General features: G+C 44.6%; 1 long non-coding RNA gene across 1 annotated transcript in view; it reads left to right on the top strand.

The window, feature by feature from the left end:
• Positions 1-10,494: 10,494 nt before the first annotated feature.
• LOC309345177 overlaps positions 10,495-19,184 on the top strand; it is a 175,149-nt gene continuing 166,459 nt past the window's right edge. The window contains exon 1 of the long non-coding RNA XR_014158057.1: positions 10,495-10,690. This is a non-coding gene — a long non-coding RNA (uncharacterized lncRNA). The remainder of the gene's footprint in view (positions 10,691-19,184) is intronic.

The raw sequence follows: 19,184 nt of genomic DNA, 5'->3' as shown, positions 1-19,184 counted from the left end.
TAAAAATACAGAGCTGCTGCTAGGACAGGAGCGGGGGCAGGGGGAGATGGCAATGCTGCCTCCAGCTGTATTCATTTCTTCAGTGTGTGTAACTCAAGTCAATGGAGTGGATTTGTACCAATTAGGACATAACATCCTCCAAACGTATCTTCACTGTAGCAGGAATGCCTCTTTCACTTCCTCCAGTAGGACAGCATTTTAACTGTCACACCTCTGTGGCTAAAGGATGAGAGATAAGCCTGGTTCGGCTCAACTAGCAGAGGCTTTAGTAGGTGACCTAACTCCCTTCCCTAGACATGCTAGCTAGAATAATGTTTTTTTTTTTTCATGATTTGAGCAGGCGTGAGGACCTTCTGGCTCGCCTAATGTTGTTGGACTTAAGCTCCCATCAGCCCCAGTCAGCATGGATGTCCTAAACTCCACTTGTAAACACAGTGTTCAGACTCTGCACTCAATTATTGCCAAAGGTTTTCTTCCAAAAACCATTGCACAGCTTAAACATCAATCAGGTTACTGGTTACACAGTGCAGAAGTTCAAAGTGGAGCTCTAAGGTACCTGGCAGGAGCTAAGACATTGCCTCAACACTTGACACACCTCCCTGGCTCTCCTTTTGAAGAGCGTGGAGGACACAATCACACAGGTCCTGTCCCAAGCAATGGAACTGGAGCGAGAAAGCAAGTGAGCACTCTTGCAAGTTGGTGGTAACTGCTCAGTTGGTGCTGTTGACTCCTTGGAAATGGAGCAAACTGTCTTCCCCAAGCTCAGGTCAGGCCTCCCTGGGTTAGGCAGCTTTCCCTTGGTTGGGAAATCCAAATCCTGCAAGGCAGAAGCAGGCCTGAGTAAGTAAACCACTTGACCCACAAGAGGTCTGGAGGGTGGTACCACAACAATGGGCCTTTTCTGCAGCGGTTTCTCATTTGTGGAATGCTCTCCCCAGGTAGGTTTGGCTGCCTGTTCATTATACACCATTATGTTGTGAACCGTCCTGAGGTCTACTGGTATAGGGTCGTATACAAATGTAATTAATAATAATAATAATCAAGGTATGCACTTCCCAGACCACTTGGCCCTTCCTCAGCATCGAGCTTCACAGCCCCATCCCATTCTACCTATCGTCTGACCAGTCCTGCCAGAAAGTCTCTATGGGATTCATGCCATTAGCCAGTGCTCAGGGATAATGGGAGGTAGTCAACAACATCTGGATGGCCACAAGTTCTGTATCCCTGGACTAGAGGATAGAGAGAAAAGCGACTAGGTTATTTCCATCTCAATGAGGGCTTCTGCTGGGGGGGGGGCTCATTGGTGTTTTCTTTAGAGACAGACTTTTAGTTTATATGGAAGGCTTCTTGATTTGATGTTATGATATTTTAAATGACTTTTTAATATATAAATTGTTAAAAATTGTACATTTTGTTTTGTTCACTGTATACAACTTTGAATGCTGCTTTGGTGTCTAAGACGCAGGAAATAAAAGCTAAATAAAATATACTGTCCTTTACTCTTCTAATAAAAAAGGAACTCTCTCAAAATGGTATTCTACAAAGATGACAGGCACTTTAGCTTCAGGCTAGTTAACATGAAATACTTGTCTGACAGCTGATAAGATTTTGTTGAAGTCTCTTTTAACACAGTTGATTTTTCTGTGATTTCAAGTTACCTTTAGAGATTTAGCTGTCAGCAGTAGCTTTGACATAACTGGATTGTGGATCAAGGTGTGAAATTTAAACCTGAAAAATACTTTATTCTAGTATAATCCCATTGAAGCAAGTGAGTTTATATGGAGTGGGAGAGGGGGACATTTTTTTTTTTTTTAGCTGGAGGCTGCAGAAATCTGTTGAGGGGCTGATTCAAACAATGGATCTGTCAAATCCAAAGGTCTGCAGGGTTGGAGGTGCAGAACCACAACCACAGCAAATTCTTTGAAGTATAGGATAGGCACTCCTGGTGAAGTTTTTGTTGTATGTGTCCATATATGTATTGTTAGTGCACTGATCTTGGAAATGATCACTGTTAGTTTTTCTGTTCTTCTCTCATAGCATTGTTGCTCACTTTGTGAACAATGCTTTTGACATCTCTTCCCCCTGCAATAGCAGGAAATGTAGATGTGGAGGCATGACATTTTCAGTGGGTTCTTTCAGGCATGATCTTTATCCAGCTATAAACACGTCTGTGTCTCCTTGACAACTTATATAACAAGCATACTCAGAAGGGCTATCCTTGGACAAAAGAGTTTTATCGACACCCCATCCTGTTTTCCGTGGTGTTTTGTCCCCCCCCCCCCTATATAATTGTGGCACTCTATCTTCACTCTTTTATATCATAACCATAAAACAATAATCTCTAATAATTTCTCTTGCTCATAGTTCAAATCCTGAAGTGAATTCATCCTATTATACTGTAATATTTCTTTAAATAGTCTGAAAAAGACTCTCATTCCTCCATAAAACAGTCATCATTAAGTCCTCTTATTTTAGCTGTTTGCTGATTCAGCATAGTCCAGTTCAGTGGGGTATACTTCTGAGTAATGTACAGCTTCTTTGGCATGAATGCACACTAGAAAATGTGACCCGCAGGGATCCCTTTTCAACGCAAGTTAGACAGACTTCAGTTTATTTGTGTGCAAATGATTTTGTAAACCTGCAGTGCTTAAATGTCCACAGTCTGTTTACAAGGGAGGAGGTTGGGGGAAAAACCAGACCATTGTGGCCACACCTTGTGATCTCCTAGCAGCTGTACCAAGCACAGTGGTCACCAGCTGCCACTGGCTAGGGGTCTAAAAAACTGGAAGTGGCCCAGGGCTGCTCTTGTCAATCAGTAGCAAAGGGCAAGGCCCATACATTAGTAAACAGGATTCACTTCTGCCTTTAGTGTAAATCAGAGCTGTAGGGCCTTGAGCCAGCCAGATGTTGTTATAACGCAATTTCCATCACCCCTACTTATTGGTCATGCCTGCTGAGACTGCTTGGAATTGGAGTCCAATAACATCTGGAAGGCCACAGGTTCCCCACTCGTATAAATTTTATACAAACCAATGAGTAGGTGCGCTGACCTGACAGTTGACTTTTGGGCCTTTGTATCCAGCCAGAATTGTAGTAAAGAGGTCCAAAATGACAACCGTGTACCTGTGCCAGGGCAATAATGACTTGATGGAGGTAACCCACAGTTCAAAGTCCCCAGACTCCATGACAGTAATAATATGGTGGTGATCTTTAACTGCAAATAATATGCATACAAAACTACCCTGCATGCAGTTGTTTTTTCTCCCAGATCTAAGGACAGGAGACTGCAATTGGCTGTGGAATTTGCATCTTTATGACCCCAAAGTTTTCACAACAGAAGAGGAGCAGGATAACTCGATGCAGAAACTTATACTGTACTACACTGAGTAGTTTTACAGCACAGGGAAAGATTTCTCTCTCTGCCCCCGCAGTCCAGGTTCAGAAGCTGAAGATTATAATGGATTGATATACTTGCCCAGCAACTGGCACCAGGTGTCCATTTGTGTGCACTTCTCATTTAGTTTTGTGGCATCTTATTGAACAGTTTGTTACAATAAAACAATGGTTCTATAACTAGGTGGCAACTTTCTGATTGTGAGTTCTCATTGCATAAGCATGCACTGTGCTACAGCGAACCGAGAGATGGTCCGTCTTTGCTTCTAGGGAAGTTTGTTCTTCCTTGATCAAGGATCACATCCCAAAACAGTGTGAATGTTGCAAGGGCTATGCAGACCACAGTCACACTTCTCCAGGTATAATATACTCTCAGACAGTCAGTGGCCCACAGAAAATGCCTTCTGCAGAGAAAACCGGTGCCTTAAATTGAGCAGAAGGAAATATGGATCAACATATTTTCACGGCTAATATCTTCAGCTATGTAAGCTATTTCAGGTCCACTCATATAAAATGGTTAGAAAGCAGTGCCTTGTGGTCCATGGAGTTTCAAAGGTGACTCATATTTAATATAATTGATAGCATCATATGAGAAACATGCCACCTGGAAACATTCTTAAATATTGATTTGCACGGGATGCTCCCTTTGGGTTAATGTGTATTTAAAACAGGTGTAATGCACATTCTGTCTGCTTGAGTGTGCACCATAACATCAGCATCTGATTAGTGTGAAATTACTACGTAATTAGTCGCAAAAGACTGGAATGGAGCAAATGTACATTTTTATTTTTATTTTTGCTTGTGAAAAAGGACTACGTATCTAAGTGGTTAAGAGCGGCAGACTCGTAATCTGGTGAACCGGGTTCGTGTCTCCGCTCCTCCACATGCAGCTGCTGGGTGACCTTGGGCCAGTCACACTTCTCTGAAGTCTCTCAGCCTCACTCACCTCACGGAGTGTTTGTTGTGAGGGAGGAAGGGAAAGGAGATTGTTAGCTGCTTCGAGATTCCTTCGGGTAGTGATAAAACGGAATATCAAATCCAAACTCTTCTTTTCTTCTTCTTCTACTGAAAATAAATGGGAAGTATATACGGTGTTTGCTCATGGTAGAATCACTGCAGCTCTAGGTTTCTTCCAGCAGATGGCACAGAAGCCTAGTTGGCTAGATAATTCTGTGCACCCTTTCGTCAACAACAAGGGTATTTGCATTCTGAAGCTGCCCAATCCTTGCAAAAGCTTCTCTACATATTTGAATTTACTGCTGCTATTAATCCCACTGGATTCTGCATATAGGAAGCCACCACGCAAATTTGTGCACGTGTGGAAATCGGGGGCCAAGAACAGCAAACCAGCAGTGTTCCTGAGATGTATCTCATAGTGATCAAGTCCAATGCCGCTTTTTTTCACAGATGCTATCGTTGAAAGCTAGGCAAGCAGAGATAGACTTATTTGGTCTCTTCCTAGAGATGCAGGGCTCAGCTGAAATCTACAGCACACCTACTCAACAGGAGGAGGAGGCACCAGTTTTTTTAATATATAACCCATTTGATAAGGAAGGAAAGGAAGGATTATGTCTGGGTGTACTAGCATAAAACCTCTCACTCAATGCCTGACATAGGAGCCAATTCCTAGGGGCTGAGGTCCCTTTGCCCCCTCTAAAATATTTGAGGGGGCTGCTCCTCCCAAAGTTGATGGGCATTGTAATTAAAATGGTGTGTGAGAGCCATGTCATACGATCAATTATGCAGCATGGGGCTTACCTGGGGCCCCCAATATTTTATTGAAGTTGGCACCCCTGATGCCTGACCTTTGCTGGTAAAATAGTTTCTTGGGCAGCTCTGTTTCTAATGTCATAAATCCATTGTCCAGTCTTGATCCTGACTGGACCTACTTCAGTTGTGAGGTTGATTTCACAGCGGGGCGAGAGGCCATAGTCGTATCTGATACACCCTTGCCTCTGTCTCACGTGGTTCAGGCTCTGGTATGTGGATCTGACTGTGGATACTACATGGGGATTTGAGCTTCGGACTCCTCAGTCCTAGTCTGACATTCTAACCACTGCATCATGCTGCCTGTTCTTATACTCTTAAAGTACAGGTGACCTGTGAGCTGGGTCCCTAGTGACAAAAAGCAATTTTGCAGTCTCCTCCCCTTTTGCCATGGGATGCGGGTGGCGCTGTGGGTTAAACCACTGAGCCTAGGACTTGCCAATCAGAAGGTCGGCAGTTCGAATCCCCGCAATGGGGTGAGTTCCCATTGCTTGGTCCCTGCTCCTGCCAAACTAGCAGTTCGAAAGCATGTCAAAGTGCAAGTAGATAAATAGGTACCGCTCCAGCGGGAAGGTAAACAGCATTTCCGTGCGCTGCTCTGGTTCGCCAGAAGCGGCTTAGTCATGCTGGCCACATGACTGTATGCCAACTCCCTTGGCCAATAAAGCGAAATGAGTGCCACATCCCTAGAGTTAGTCACGAGTGGACCTAATGGTCAGGGGTCCCTTTACCTTTACCCCTTTTGCCAGCTTTTGAAAGGATGTACTCATTCATCATTCACAATGAACCAGTCTGGGATTCCAAACTGAGTCCATATTGTCTCTCTTATTCTAGGGCTGGGTGATATGCTGCATGCAAATGATTAGGAAAGAAAACTATGTGCTTTGCAAATTTTGCTTGTGGTCTGATACCCTCCCCACCATGATGCCTTATCATGTTAACCAACAGCCTGCATGGATAACTTATTGAAGGAAGGGAATGTGTGAGCATTTCCTACTGACAAGGGCCCTGAAGACTCAGCTCTGCTATCTGCTCAATATTATATGATCTGTCAAACTAAATTATTCAGAGCAGAGCCTGTAGACCCAAGTTGCATCTTAAAGCTATTAAGACGTAATGAGATTTGGAGGACAGGTGCTCAATTTGGTCCCAAATAAGAGCCACTCAGCCTTTCAGAGTCAAGTATAGTGAATTGCATAGAAGCCAGGAGAGAAGAGCTTTATCTTGGCTCCTCTGACAGCCTGGGCTCCTCGGCAAGGAGGACTGTCAAGTGAAGATGGAGAGGGGGAAAGATTTAATTCATTTCCAAATAAGTCTTCACAAGCTGCTGGGGGGGGGGGCTTCCTCTGGTCCAACAGATGCTGCAAGACCCAAAAAGAAAAAAAGGAACATGATCAATTATGCTTGCCACAGTTATTAATGCGGCCCCAAACCACCCTGAAACAGCTTGCAGCCTGACACTGATATAATTACACATGAAAGTCTTCACTTTCCCCCTTGCACAAATACCAGCCTATTATCAGGTGCTTGCCAAAAGCCAGGCAAAACAAGTCTATTGTGGTCGCCAGAAGGTCCTATTGGTACAGATGGAAATGAGATAAAAAGAAGAGAAAGAAAGCAGCTAATGATCTCTGATTGGAAATTAGTTTCAAGGTGCCAGGAGCCACATAAAAAGGATAGCTCAGAACATAATAGAAGAATGGGTCTGTCCAAAAAGGATGGGTGAATGGGTGTTTTTGAACTTTGGCTAGACAGGAACAGTCAGCAGCAGCTGATCCCATCTTGTTGGTTATTGCACAGGGCAAGCTCATTTATCCAGGCTGCAGGCAGAAGTTAAGGCTAACATTTAGGAAGGTTGTGCTGGCACTGGTTTACAGAAACATGCAGGAATTGTCTCGCCAGGTACAGTGGCGTAGCGTGGGGGGTGCCGGGGGTGCCAGCCGCACCGGGCGCAACATCTGGGGGGGGCGCGAGTCCAGAGGGCCCAGCCCCGTCGTGCCCTCGGCCCGCCCCTATTGTCAGAGCGGCCGGCCAGCCTCCGCCTGCTCCTACCTTGCCCACCCGAGGACTGCGGCAGCGCCCGCCCCCGTGGCCACCTACCCCCGCCTCGCCCATTGGCTTGCTTCCCTCGGCCCCGCCTCTCTCCGATGGCCGCGGGGGTGTCCTGCTCGGCGCCGGCGCCTTTTTTCAGGAGGTAGGGAGGCTGGACGGGGAGGTGGGGTCGGAAGCGGGCAGAGAAGGAGGGGAGCTCGTAGCCAAAAGGGCTGCGCCGGCCGGCAAAGGGCCGGGGAAAGTTTGGAGAGGAGAAATGCACCGTCATGATTTCCCGGTGGAAGCGGCAGGATTAGGGATGGCGAAGCGTAATTACGCACGAATTTCGCTGGGTGAGAGCTTGGGGGATCGATCGGCCGAAATGGGAATCAATTGGAATATGAGAAAGAGAGAGAGAGGGGGGCCATCATTCATAGGCATAGATTTGTAGGGTTAGGGGGCGCAAATCCACGGGTTAGGGGGCGCAAATTACTTGCCTTGCCCCGGGTTAGGGGGCGCAAATTACTTGCCTTGCCCCGGGTTAGGGGGCGCAAATTACTTGCCTTGCCCCGGGTGCTGACAACCCACGCTACGCCGCTGGCCCAGGTATAAGAATACAGTCGTACCTTGGAAGTCAAACAGAATCTGTTCTGGAAGTCTGTTCAACTTCCAAAACATTCAAAAACCAAATCGCAGCTTCTGATTGGCTGCAGGAAGCTTCTGATTGGCTGCAGGAATGTCCCATTGGACATTCAGGTTCCAAAAGAACTTTCACAAGCTGGAACAATCACTTCCGGGTTTGCGACATTCGGGAGACAAAATGTCCGAGTTCCAGGGCATTCAATGACCAAGGTACGACTGTACAAGAACCCAGATGAATCAGACCAAAACCCATCCTTTTAGCCCAATATCCTGTTTCCACAGTAGGTGACCAAGATGCCTGTTGTAAATCCACAGGCAAAACACGAGCATGATAGCATTCTCCCATCTGCCATGCTTTGAACAATTCTGCTTACATAAGGCAAAATGAATCAGAACGATGTACAGTGGTACCTCGGGTTAAGCACTTAATTTGTTCCGGAGGTCCGTTCTTAACCTGAAACTGTTCTTAACCTGAAGCACCACTTTAGCTAATGGGGCCTCCTGCTGCTGCTGCGCTGCTGCTGCACGATTTCTGTTCTCATCCTGAAGCAAAGTTCTTAACCTGAAGCACTATTTCTGGGTTAGCGGAGTCTGTAACCTGAAGCGTATGTAACCTGAGGTACCACTGTATTCCTATGATCACTGCATTCTTGGAATAGTGAAATTCAATTTAGCCTTAAGTGGGGTATACACACAAGCAGAACGAAGCCCACTTGCCAACAGGACTGTTCCCCCTCTCCTGCTCCTGTGCAGCCCCTGTTCTGGGGCAAGTGGACCTCATTCCTCAACATTGCAAATGGACCTTATTGCACAACAACTTAAGGTAGTTACATCCCATCCTTCATCTTTTCCTTAGGCCAAGCCACCAGCATTTTTGGAATATTTTAATCCTTTCAATATGAATCAGCCTGTGCAGTTGTGAGTTGCCTGTGATTTGCATGCATCCACAAACAAGAAGCACACGATGGTTCACATGTTTGCCCTTGTCCATAACGCTAGTCCTACTCAGAGTAGACCCATTGAAGTTAATGGACATGACTAACTTTGGCTACTCTGAGCAGGACGGGCATTGAATATAACCCTATGTCTGTACTGCTCCAGGAGCTATCCCAAGTGCTGAATTCTCACACTGTTTTAACAGTATAAATTCATCTTAGAACTAAAACATGAAGCGCAGGCTGTGTCAGCTGCCCGTGGTACATCCCATGACAGGCATCATGCAAAAATGAATTGGTGATACAAATGCACACTTAATTTTATTCAGCTAGAATGTGGAGTATTTAAATGCTGATCACTCAAAAGAAAAGGCCAGGATGAGCCTCTGTATTCTAACTGGGTCAGTAAAGCTCTGCACTAGAAATAGTTTCAGGCAGAAGACCAGAAATAAAAATAATTGCAGGAAAATGCTGGCTATCTTTAGCAGCACAGACCCAGGACCCTTTAATGCTATTTTTACTTGTGCAATAAATTGGCTTCGGTTTCTTTTTGTTTTGCACACTCGGCATGTCCTTTCTTTTGTCACGGGGCACTGTATTTTCCTAGCACTCCAAAGCCTGATGTTTTCACCCAAAGGTAGATATACTTTTTCATCTAGCTAGCACATTAATTTCTGTCCTGCTTGCCGGGTAGAATGTGATTGTGCAAGGGATATTTCTATTTAATTTATTTAAGTTTTTTTTTTTTTTTTTAATAGCACCTTTTAGGGCAATCACAAAGCAGAGCACAATTAATGAAATACATCAAGAGGCATTAGATTTAAACAATAAAACATGACAAAAACCAGCACTGAAAAATAGCTTCACTGTCCAGCAGCACACTTTAAACTCCAAAAGTCTTTTTAAAAGATGAAGAAGTGCATCCAAAGCTCATTTCAAATAGACTAGAGATAGTACCTGCCTATCTTCCCCTGGGACTGAGTACCACATGTGAGGAGCCAGCACACAGAAGGCTATCTCTTAGCCTAACCTTCCTCACAGGGCTATCATCAAGCTAAAATGAGATAACACTGTGTTTAATCTGCACTAAACCTTGGTGATAAAGCCGACAGGGAACATTAATAATAATCAAAACGTAAGTGCATGCAGTGCTTGCAACCTCCACCAGATGTCCCCAAACTGTATTTAAACTTCAAAACTATCAGCAATACTAGAAAGAGATTTGCAGCAGAAATGAATCAACACGTGTAAAATCTTTTGGAAGGTAATATATGCTATGCAAAATATGAATGTTGCTAATAAACTCATACGGATAACCTGAGCACCGTTTGACTCTGTTTTCATCTGAGTCTCTTTCTTTCTACCTGTCAAATCACCCATTCAACATTTTCAAAGGAGGAGGCTCTTCCTCTCCTTCCTTTATTTTTCTTTTTGCATTTTTTTTTCTTTATTTCATTTCATAATGCATATGAAGCAGAGAGAACTATTATAACAACAGACAAAAATTAAGAGACGGAAACAAAACTATAAGCTAGGCACGTAGAATGAGTTAAAACAACCTTCCTCTTATCCTCTGATGGGATCTATTCCTGCTTTTCTAATATTCTCCCTGTTATACTGCTCTTGGCTGACCTTGTCCAATCCCATGACTTTCAGTACCAACTACTGTATTCTTTGCTCTATAAGACTCACTTTTTCCCTCCTAAAAAGTAAGGGGAAATGTGTGTGCGTCTTATGAAGCAAATGCAGGCTGCGCGGCTATCCCAGAAGCCAGAACAGCAAGAGGGATTGCTGCTTTCACTGCGCAGCGATCCCTCTTGCTGTTCTGGCTTCTGAGATGCAGAATATTTTTTTCTTGTTTTCCTCCTCCAAAAACTAGGTGCGTCTTGTGGTCTGGAGCATCTTATAGAACGAAAAATATGGTATATGCTTATGATGCCAGCTAGACCTCTGCATCCAGACCATTCCTACTTCATCCCTTTTTGCACGGATGTTCCATTGATTCACAAACTCTGTCCAAGTCTGACATTATCAGCTTTTCCTCTTCTTGAATGTCTTCCACCCCTATCGACAATGTCACCATCTACCCTAGAGATACTCGGTGCCCTTTGAAGATAGTTAAACTACAATTCCATCATCTCTTACCATTGTCCATGACTGGCTGGGGCTGATGGGAACTGTAGTCCAACAACTTCTGGAGGCCATCACATCTTCTACCTCTGATCTGTTGACCAAGCACAGAGTTTGGGCCTTAACTCGGACTGGGTACAATCTATGACCAAGTCATGTCACTGCTGCCTTTACAACATGGATGGGGAACATGTGGCTCTCCAGAGGTTGTTGGACTACAACTCTCATTATTCCTGACTTTGACCATGCTGGTTGGGGCTGATGGAAACTGAGAGTCCAACAATTATCCCCACGCCTGGTCCAGACTCCAAGGCCACTTGTTTCTTCATGCCATAATTCCATTCTAGACTCTGGAAAACATTTTCCCATGATTACAAAACCTGATCCATTGTTATCTTCACAGATTTCTGGGGCTTTTATATCTTCTCCTAGCCAAGGGAGATAGAAATCTGCAAGAATGGCAGCCCAAAATCTGAATCTGGAAATCATCGGGAATATGTGAGGGGGTAATGTGGAGAACACTGTAGCATTCAAAACCATGCATGCTGTTGCAGAAGAGGAACACTTTAAGCATCCTTTAAGCAGAGCATGACCTGAATATGAGCGATTAGAACAGCAGTAAGCCCATCAGTGAGGAACCATTTATTACTGCTTTCCTTGGCAGGAACATAGATCACTCCTTCAAATCTGTGTTGTTTCCACCTTATCTACCGTTCAATCACACTTAGCAACAATTTTCTAGCTTAATCTTTTCTTTTCATTTTTTTGGCTAGGCCCGAGAAATAAATCCGCGCCCCCAGGATGCGGGTGAGCAAAGCAACATTAATAACAGCTTCAGGGCTAATTAAATATTAATTGCACAGCCCTTTAATAGGAATAGACAGAACTGTATGCCTACTGGCGGGAGCTAATACATCCAGCCCAAGCAGACGGACGCAGATTTCACACATTTGGAGACGATTCCATTTCTAATTTCTCTGATCCCAGAAGACAAGGGTGTCGAATTCATTTGGAGAAAGGGGCTTGGCTGAGACTTAATTAGAGTCCATATGCCACACTGCATCAGTTCAAGGCGTTCTGCTTTTTGCAGTGGGCAGCAAGATGTTGACTGATGTCACACGCAGATCAATGCAAAACGTGACCTTTATGCAACAACGTGAAAACCCCCAAAGCTGGCCGCCAGAGCATCTTTTGAAAGGAAGGAAGTTTTGCAGACATAGTTGAAATTAGGAGTCATAGTAAACCCCTCCTCTGAAAAAGGGAGTCCACCCTCCCATCTCCTATCCCTGCCTTCCTAATGCAAATGTCAATTTCTCTCTCTCTCTCTCTCTCTCTCTCTCTCTCTCTCTCTCTCCCCACCCCCAGCAATTTCAGTTGTTACAATGGAGTTTTTAGGCTAGATCTGTACAAGGTAGCAAAAGATCACACTTCCATAACAGTTGTTTGCTCCCCCCCCCCCACAAATAATCCTGAGAGCCATGGGCATAGCCAGTGAGGGGCAGGGGGAAAGCTGCCCCCCCAATCAAGTAAAACAATAGAAATACTTAACAAACTGACCAATCACATTGGGTCTACTCTCCTCTAACTAAAGTCCTGCCTCCTCCAACAGAAGTCTTGTCCACCCTAACAAAAATCCTGGCTATGCCCATGCTGAAAGCTGTAGTTTTGTAAAGGTGATGAGAGTTGTTTGGAGACCCATATTCCCCTCACAGAGCTACAATCCCAGAGTGGTTTATCAATCAGCACCTCTTCCCAGGGAACTCTGAGAATTGTAGCCCTGTGCGGGACTTCGGGACCTCTTAACAACTCTCAGCAGCCTTCACAAACCACAGCTCCCAGAAGTCTTTCAGAGGAAGCCAAGGCAGTATAATGTGGAACCATAGCACTTTAAAAGTGCCGTATTTTTTGCTCCATAAGACACAGTTTTCCCCCCCTAAAAAGTAAGGGGAAATGTCTGTGCGTCTTATGGAGCAAATGCGTGGTCCCTGGAGCCAAATTGCCCAGGGGCAAAAAGCAGACCATGCTTTTTTAAAATATATATATAAAGAGGAAAGAGGGTGTTGAAACAAAGCCGCTGATCAGCTGATCACCAAGCGATCGGGAGGGGAGATAAGGGACTCTAGCAATAAAGGAGGCTGCCTGGGAGGGGGGAGGTAAAGACAGTGAACTTGCAAGGAGAGGAGACAGGAAGATTAAAGAAATGAGGAGAGAAATTAGAAGAAAAGGAGGAGAACTGCACCAGCTAAGGAAAAGACACTAAGGCAAACAAGAGGGAAGTGGGTGTTGAAAGGAAGCAGCTGATCGGCAAGTGATCGGGAGGGAGATAAGGGACGCTAGAGATAAAGGAGGCTGCCTGGAGGGGGAGGTAAAAGCACATGGATCCTCAGGATTTTTGCATTGGGTCACCCCAAATTCTCCATCAGATCACATAGCATGTCCATGGCTACAGCCTGCACAAAAAACCACGCCTCCACTGTTTCATGGCACCGCAATGGCATAAAACGTGGTACAAAGCACGGATCCATATGGATCCTCAGGATTTTTGCATTGGGCTACCCCAAACTCACCATCAAATCACATATCATGTCTGTGGCCACAGCCTGCGCCAAAAAATCACACCTCCGTTGTTTTGTGGGGCTGCAATGGCGCAAAAACGTGGTTACAAATCACAGATCCACATGGATTCTCAGGATTTTTGCATTGGGCTACCCCAAACTCACCATCAAATCACATATCATGTCTGTGGCCACAGCATGAACCACAAAAATCATACATCCACTGTTTCGTTCATAATATCTTTTTTTCTTGTTTTCCTCCTCTAAAAACTAGGTGCGTCTTATGGTGCGGAAATTACGGTATACTGTGAATGTGCCCAAGAGCCCTGCAGGATTAAGCCAAAAGCCCATCCAGTGTAGCATTCTGTTCTCCCAGTGCCCAGCCAGATGCCTATGAGAAACTTGTAAGAACTTGTAAGAACTGCGTTTCTTGTAAACCACTTAGAGGTTTTATTACAGTTAAGTGGTATATAAATGTTGTTGAGTAAATAAAACAAATAAGCTTGCAATCAGGACTTGAGTGCAACAGCACTCTCACCACTTGCAATTCAACTGGTGTTCACACAGGTTGTAAATAATGTATTTTTGGTTTTGGTTTTTTTAAGTGCAGCATGAACATTCATTCACATAACCTTATTTAACACACACACACAGAGAGAGACTTTTAAAGCATTGAAACACTTTGCTGGGAATTAGAGTGAAGTGACCTCAAAACAGCAAATGGACCAAACAGTGAACACACTTCAGCGGTGACTGCTGAGGGCAAGAGGAAGAATGGATTTCTACCAAGCTAGATCCTAGGGAAAAAGCTTATGCATCTGTTCAAAGCAGCAGAGTGTTTTCTCCAACTTGCTCCTTCCAACATGTACAGCTTCTGTATACGCTCAAAGCCAGGGATAACCAATAGGATGTCTCCCAGGACTACAACTTCCATCAGCCTCAGTCAGCATGTCCAATGGTCCAGCATGGAGTTTACATCCAAAACATCTGGAGGGCAACACATTGGTTTTGCCTAGCAGTTTGGGCTGGCTTTCTTGAATATCAGTAGCACTCAAGAAAAACTTGAAAGCACAACTTTGAGATTCAAGCAGAGATTCAAGTTCTTTCAAGGACATTTTAATGTTCAGTATACAGTGGTACCTCGGGTTAAGTACTTAATTCGTTCTGGAGGTCAGTTCTTAACCTGAAATTGTTCTTAACTTGAAGCACGACTTTAGCTATTGGGGCCTCCCGCTGATGCCGCGCGATTTCTGTTCTCATCCTGAGGCAAAGTTCTTAACCCGAGGTACTATTTCTGGGTTAGCAGAGTCTGTAACCTGAAGCGTATGTAACCTGAAGCATATGAAATCCAAGGTAACACTGTACTGACATTCTTTTCTGCTTTAAAGGGAAGTTTAAAATTGTCCAGACAGCCACATTTAAAGATATACGGAAGCTGTGACAGGATGTCAGAAATGTGGGCTTTCCACTTGGCCTTCCAAGTAGGCAACCCGTTTGCCATTTCATGTGTAGAACGTTGCCAAGCTGGACTCTGAACTAAAATTGTAACTTGGACACATGCTGAAGGTTGTTATGGGGAGGGGAGAACCATGTGCACTGCCTTGAGCTCCTTAGAGGAAAATATGGTCTATAAATGCAATACACAAACAAAAAGCTGAAATCCACTGGGATAAGACAAACCAGATGGTGCTGAAACTGCAAATGGTTGTATGAGTTGTGTCCCTCCCACTTCTATCATTGGTCTTTTTCTGAAATGTTGTTCTTTGGGTTGACTCACAGATCTCAACGTGACAGTCTCCAGATTGGTCCTCTGCTTAACTCTTTCAAAACAACAACACTTACATCCCACTTGGGTTCGTGCCATGGAACCCAAAGCAGTTTACATGTGGTCTCCTATTGATGCACTGACCAGCCCTAGACCTGCATAGCTCCAGGAAGGTGACAGCAGTATGTTCCTCTAGAATACCCATCCATTCCTTGAGATGTTCTGTAGGTTGCATTTCCACTTTTAGGTGCCACCCATGGGTTTGAAAGGTAGCATTCTAGTCACTGTAACAGTAGAGAGGTTTTACTCTTCCAAATTACAGTACCTAGACCTAAACAAGTGGTACTTGGCTGTTTCTGTCTCATACATTACCTCTTTTGTCTATTATGTAACGGTAGGTGGCAATGCTCCTCGTAGATTTGGCCCCTCACTGTGACAGCTCACCTTCCACCCTGTCGTACTTTGATTACCCTACATTATTGCAAAGTGTGCACCATACAGAACTATCTGGAGGTCTATTTTTTGCCCAGGTGAATGTATCCATTGTTTCTGTCTGTTTGAATTCCTGAGCTAATGACTGAACTGGTGGGCACCTCTTTCGATATTCAGAAGTAAAAAACTACTTCAAAAACAAAAGGGCCTAAAACAATCAGAACCGATAGCATGTTCCAAGATTGCTTGCTCTCATTTGGCTAGATCCCTTCAAGTGTTATGGAGAAAATTATGGGCTTTTTAGAGTGAAGAGCACTTTGCCACTGCTGAATGAGGGTGTTGCAATGTGAGAAATGTTCCCCATTATCACAGCAATTTCCATTTCATTACTGAATTCTACATTTCCAGGAGGTAATTTACATCCGAGTGAAACATCAGGCCTTCAGATCAGTATGTCAAACGTTAAACTGTTGTCTGCTTGCTCCATTTCATGGCCAGATGGATTTTGAGCATGCAGTGGAATGAGCAGAAGCCTGCCCAATGCTGTCATGCGCACTGCACATCCGAACGGCATCTGTTTCCTTTGTGCACAAGTCCTTCACAGCATGATAGCCACAGTTGCTGCAGAATAGGAGAATGGAGATGGACAGAAATAGGAGTGCCCTACTACGGGATTTTTTAATTTTTTAAAAAATCATTGGTGTGGTCTGAAGCAGGAAGTGAAATGGATGTCCAAAGGACATGTGACTTTAAAGCTCCCGTAACACATTATTCATGCAAGGGGGGCAGAATGGGAGGACTGGGGAGTGTGTTGCCAACAGCAACAGTTCTTTCACTGGATCCCCATGCAATGACCAAATCAATGAGTGAAGAATAACAATTAAGATCATAATAACAGCCTGCTGGCTCAGGTTAATGGCCCATCTAGTCCAGAATCCTGCTCTCACAGTGGCCACCCAGATGCCTGTAGGAAACTTGCAAGCAGAACCCGAGCACAAGAACGCTTTCCGCTCTTGTAGTTTACAACAACTGCTCTTCAGAAGAATTACTGCCTCCAACCACAGAGTCAGAGCACAGCCATCATGTTTTCTATGGCTTGAGAGCAGACAGAACAAGCAATTCTTACGCTCCTTCAGCCACTGGGAACCACTCAGTGCAGAAACCTATAGTGGTCAATACAGTATGTTGCTCTTCTCTGGTCTTGGTTTATGCTGAAGTTTGTGGAGGAGAGATTCCAAGCCCCTTTTATCTCTTACAAATATAAACCTATCTTGGAGACTATGTGACACGGTGCTCCTCTTATGGCTGGCTGAGCTTGAAGCCCTGCCAAGAGCTGCCCATGACCACACAATAGATAAGAAAGTAGGCACCTTATCAGCAGGTGTCCAAACACAAGGTAAGAAATGTGGAGGGCTAATTAAAGGGTCTCAGACCCGCTCGTCCCAACCCTATTGTATATATACCAGTCCAAATCCAACAAGTCTTGGAAGGACCTTGAAAGTTACAGCATGCTAAGGAATGGAAAATGGGGTCTCCCTACTGAGCCATATATTTCACCCCATGCTACGTTTGTGGAGACATACAACTTTCTCACCTTTCTACTGCTGTGCATTTCCCAAACAGGATCCAGCTTTTTGTGGTGTGTGTGTGTGTGTGTGTGTGTGTAAACCATTCAAACTTCCCATGGGCTGCACTTTATTGCTTTTTAAACAGCCACAGGGGGTTCTGCACTTCAACTTGCCCTTTGTTAAAGAGAGCACATGCTAGGCTGGTAAATAATTAGCAACTTTGCCATGCTCAGTGTCATGCAGTTACGTCTATAAATGTTGTCCACCAGATCCCTGCCATTCTAAGCCTGGGAGCCTGACACTGAAGAAGCCAGGACTGTTTAGTGACACAAAAAAATCAACACACAGCCAAAACCAGCATTGGCTTTCAGCTTTTCCTTTTTGGAGAAGCACAGGTTTTATTTACTCCAATAACAAATCATGCCACAGCTAAAAGCATTCAAACACATCCATAATTCTTAATTCACAGAGTTTTATTGGAAGAAGCGCCTGCTAACTCAAACACGTGTTATCACATGTGGTGGGTGGGCGGGTGGATGAAGACAGGGGCCTTTTGCTTACATTATTTACTGCACTACTCAAAACATGTCTATGCAATAGAAAGTCCTATTATTTCAGTGCAACATACTCCCAGATAAAGGAGTATAGCAGGGATGGGCGAACTTCAGGCTGACTTAGAGACCCCTTAGCTTCTGCCTCAGAGTCCTCTCCTTTCGCTGAAATACATCAATGACATCTTCATCATTTGGACTCAAGGAGTAGGAAAGGACCACTGAGAAATTCCACTAGGTATTATTTCTATCTCACTGTCAGTCTGAGACTTGGACCAGTCCATGCAACAGGTTAAGTTTATGGACACCACAGTGTGCCTATAGGATGGCCATATAAAGTCCACCTTAGCCTAACAGCTTCATGGACAATGGCCTATATCTACTTATTTCCAGCTACAGCACACAACAGACTCCATCATCTACAGCCAGGACCTGCAATACAATCACATTCATTCCATTTCATTTGATAGTGTCAGGCTTCAAAGAATCAGCTTCCTCCCCACTTGGCAGTAGATAAGCAGAACAAAGTGAAAGGAGCCTTCTTACCAGTTAGAAGTCTTTAATAATCACAGCGAGGGATAATGACGGTGCTTCCAATTAAGGCTACACCCCCACATCCCTCTCAATCCACGTCACCCCTACCTCTGGTAACCTGAGCTTGTAGTCACTGTGCCTTCTGTTCTGCAACCTTTTCAGCTCTCCTAGAAGGGGGGGGGGGGAAGGGAAGGAGGATCCTTCCAATGACTGTGAATCTGTTAACCCTCTCTTCCAGTGTTCCTTCTCCTAGCTGCTCTTCATTCAGTATTTCCCAGCTTTTCCCTTCTGAACTATGCCCCTCTGTATACCACTGTTCTAAATCTATACTGTCCTCCTGCTCCTGGGGAGATTCAAGATCAGGGGGAGGAGGGGTCTCCCACCATGCCTCCTCATTATAGCCCTCCTTAGCACGGTCCCTGACAGATAGGGACACACACATGAAGAATTTATCAGGCATTTAAGAACACAACCCACCCAAAGAAGAGAGAAAGCCTGACACTGACAAGGCCAGACTAGTTGCCTGCTACAGGACAAGCTCCAAAGAAAAACAACATCAGTTGTCTTCACTGAGAGCTTCCAGCTGAAACTGTATCATCATTTCATCTGTACTGCTCATCTTGGGCAACAGTTAGTCCCTTTCACAGATCTTGGATGATATATCTGCTTTCACTTACAGATAGTTCCCTAAAGATTGACCACCTAAAACTAAAACTGGCCATCTAACACAGAGATATAAATCCATGGATTAAGCCAGTGTTTCTCCAAGTGTGTGGTGTGCAACACTGGTGTGGCAGGGGAGGGTGACAAGTGTGGCAGGGAGATTCAAGGACAATCAGGATTATATTCTGAGAATGATTCCTGCTCTTATGTAGCTGCAT

The sequence above is a fragment of the Podarcis erhardii genome, assembly GCF_964252035.2.
Source record: "Podarcis erhardii genome assembly, chromosome: 6".
Lineage (NCBI taxonomy): Eukaryota > Metazoa > Chordata > Lepidosauria > Squamata > Lacertidae > Podarcis > Podarcis erhardii.
This window is presented reverse-complemented; position numbering and strand designations above follow the sequence as displayed.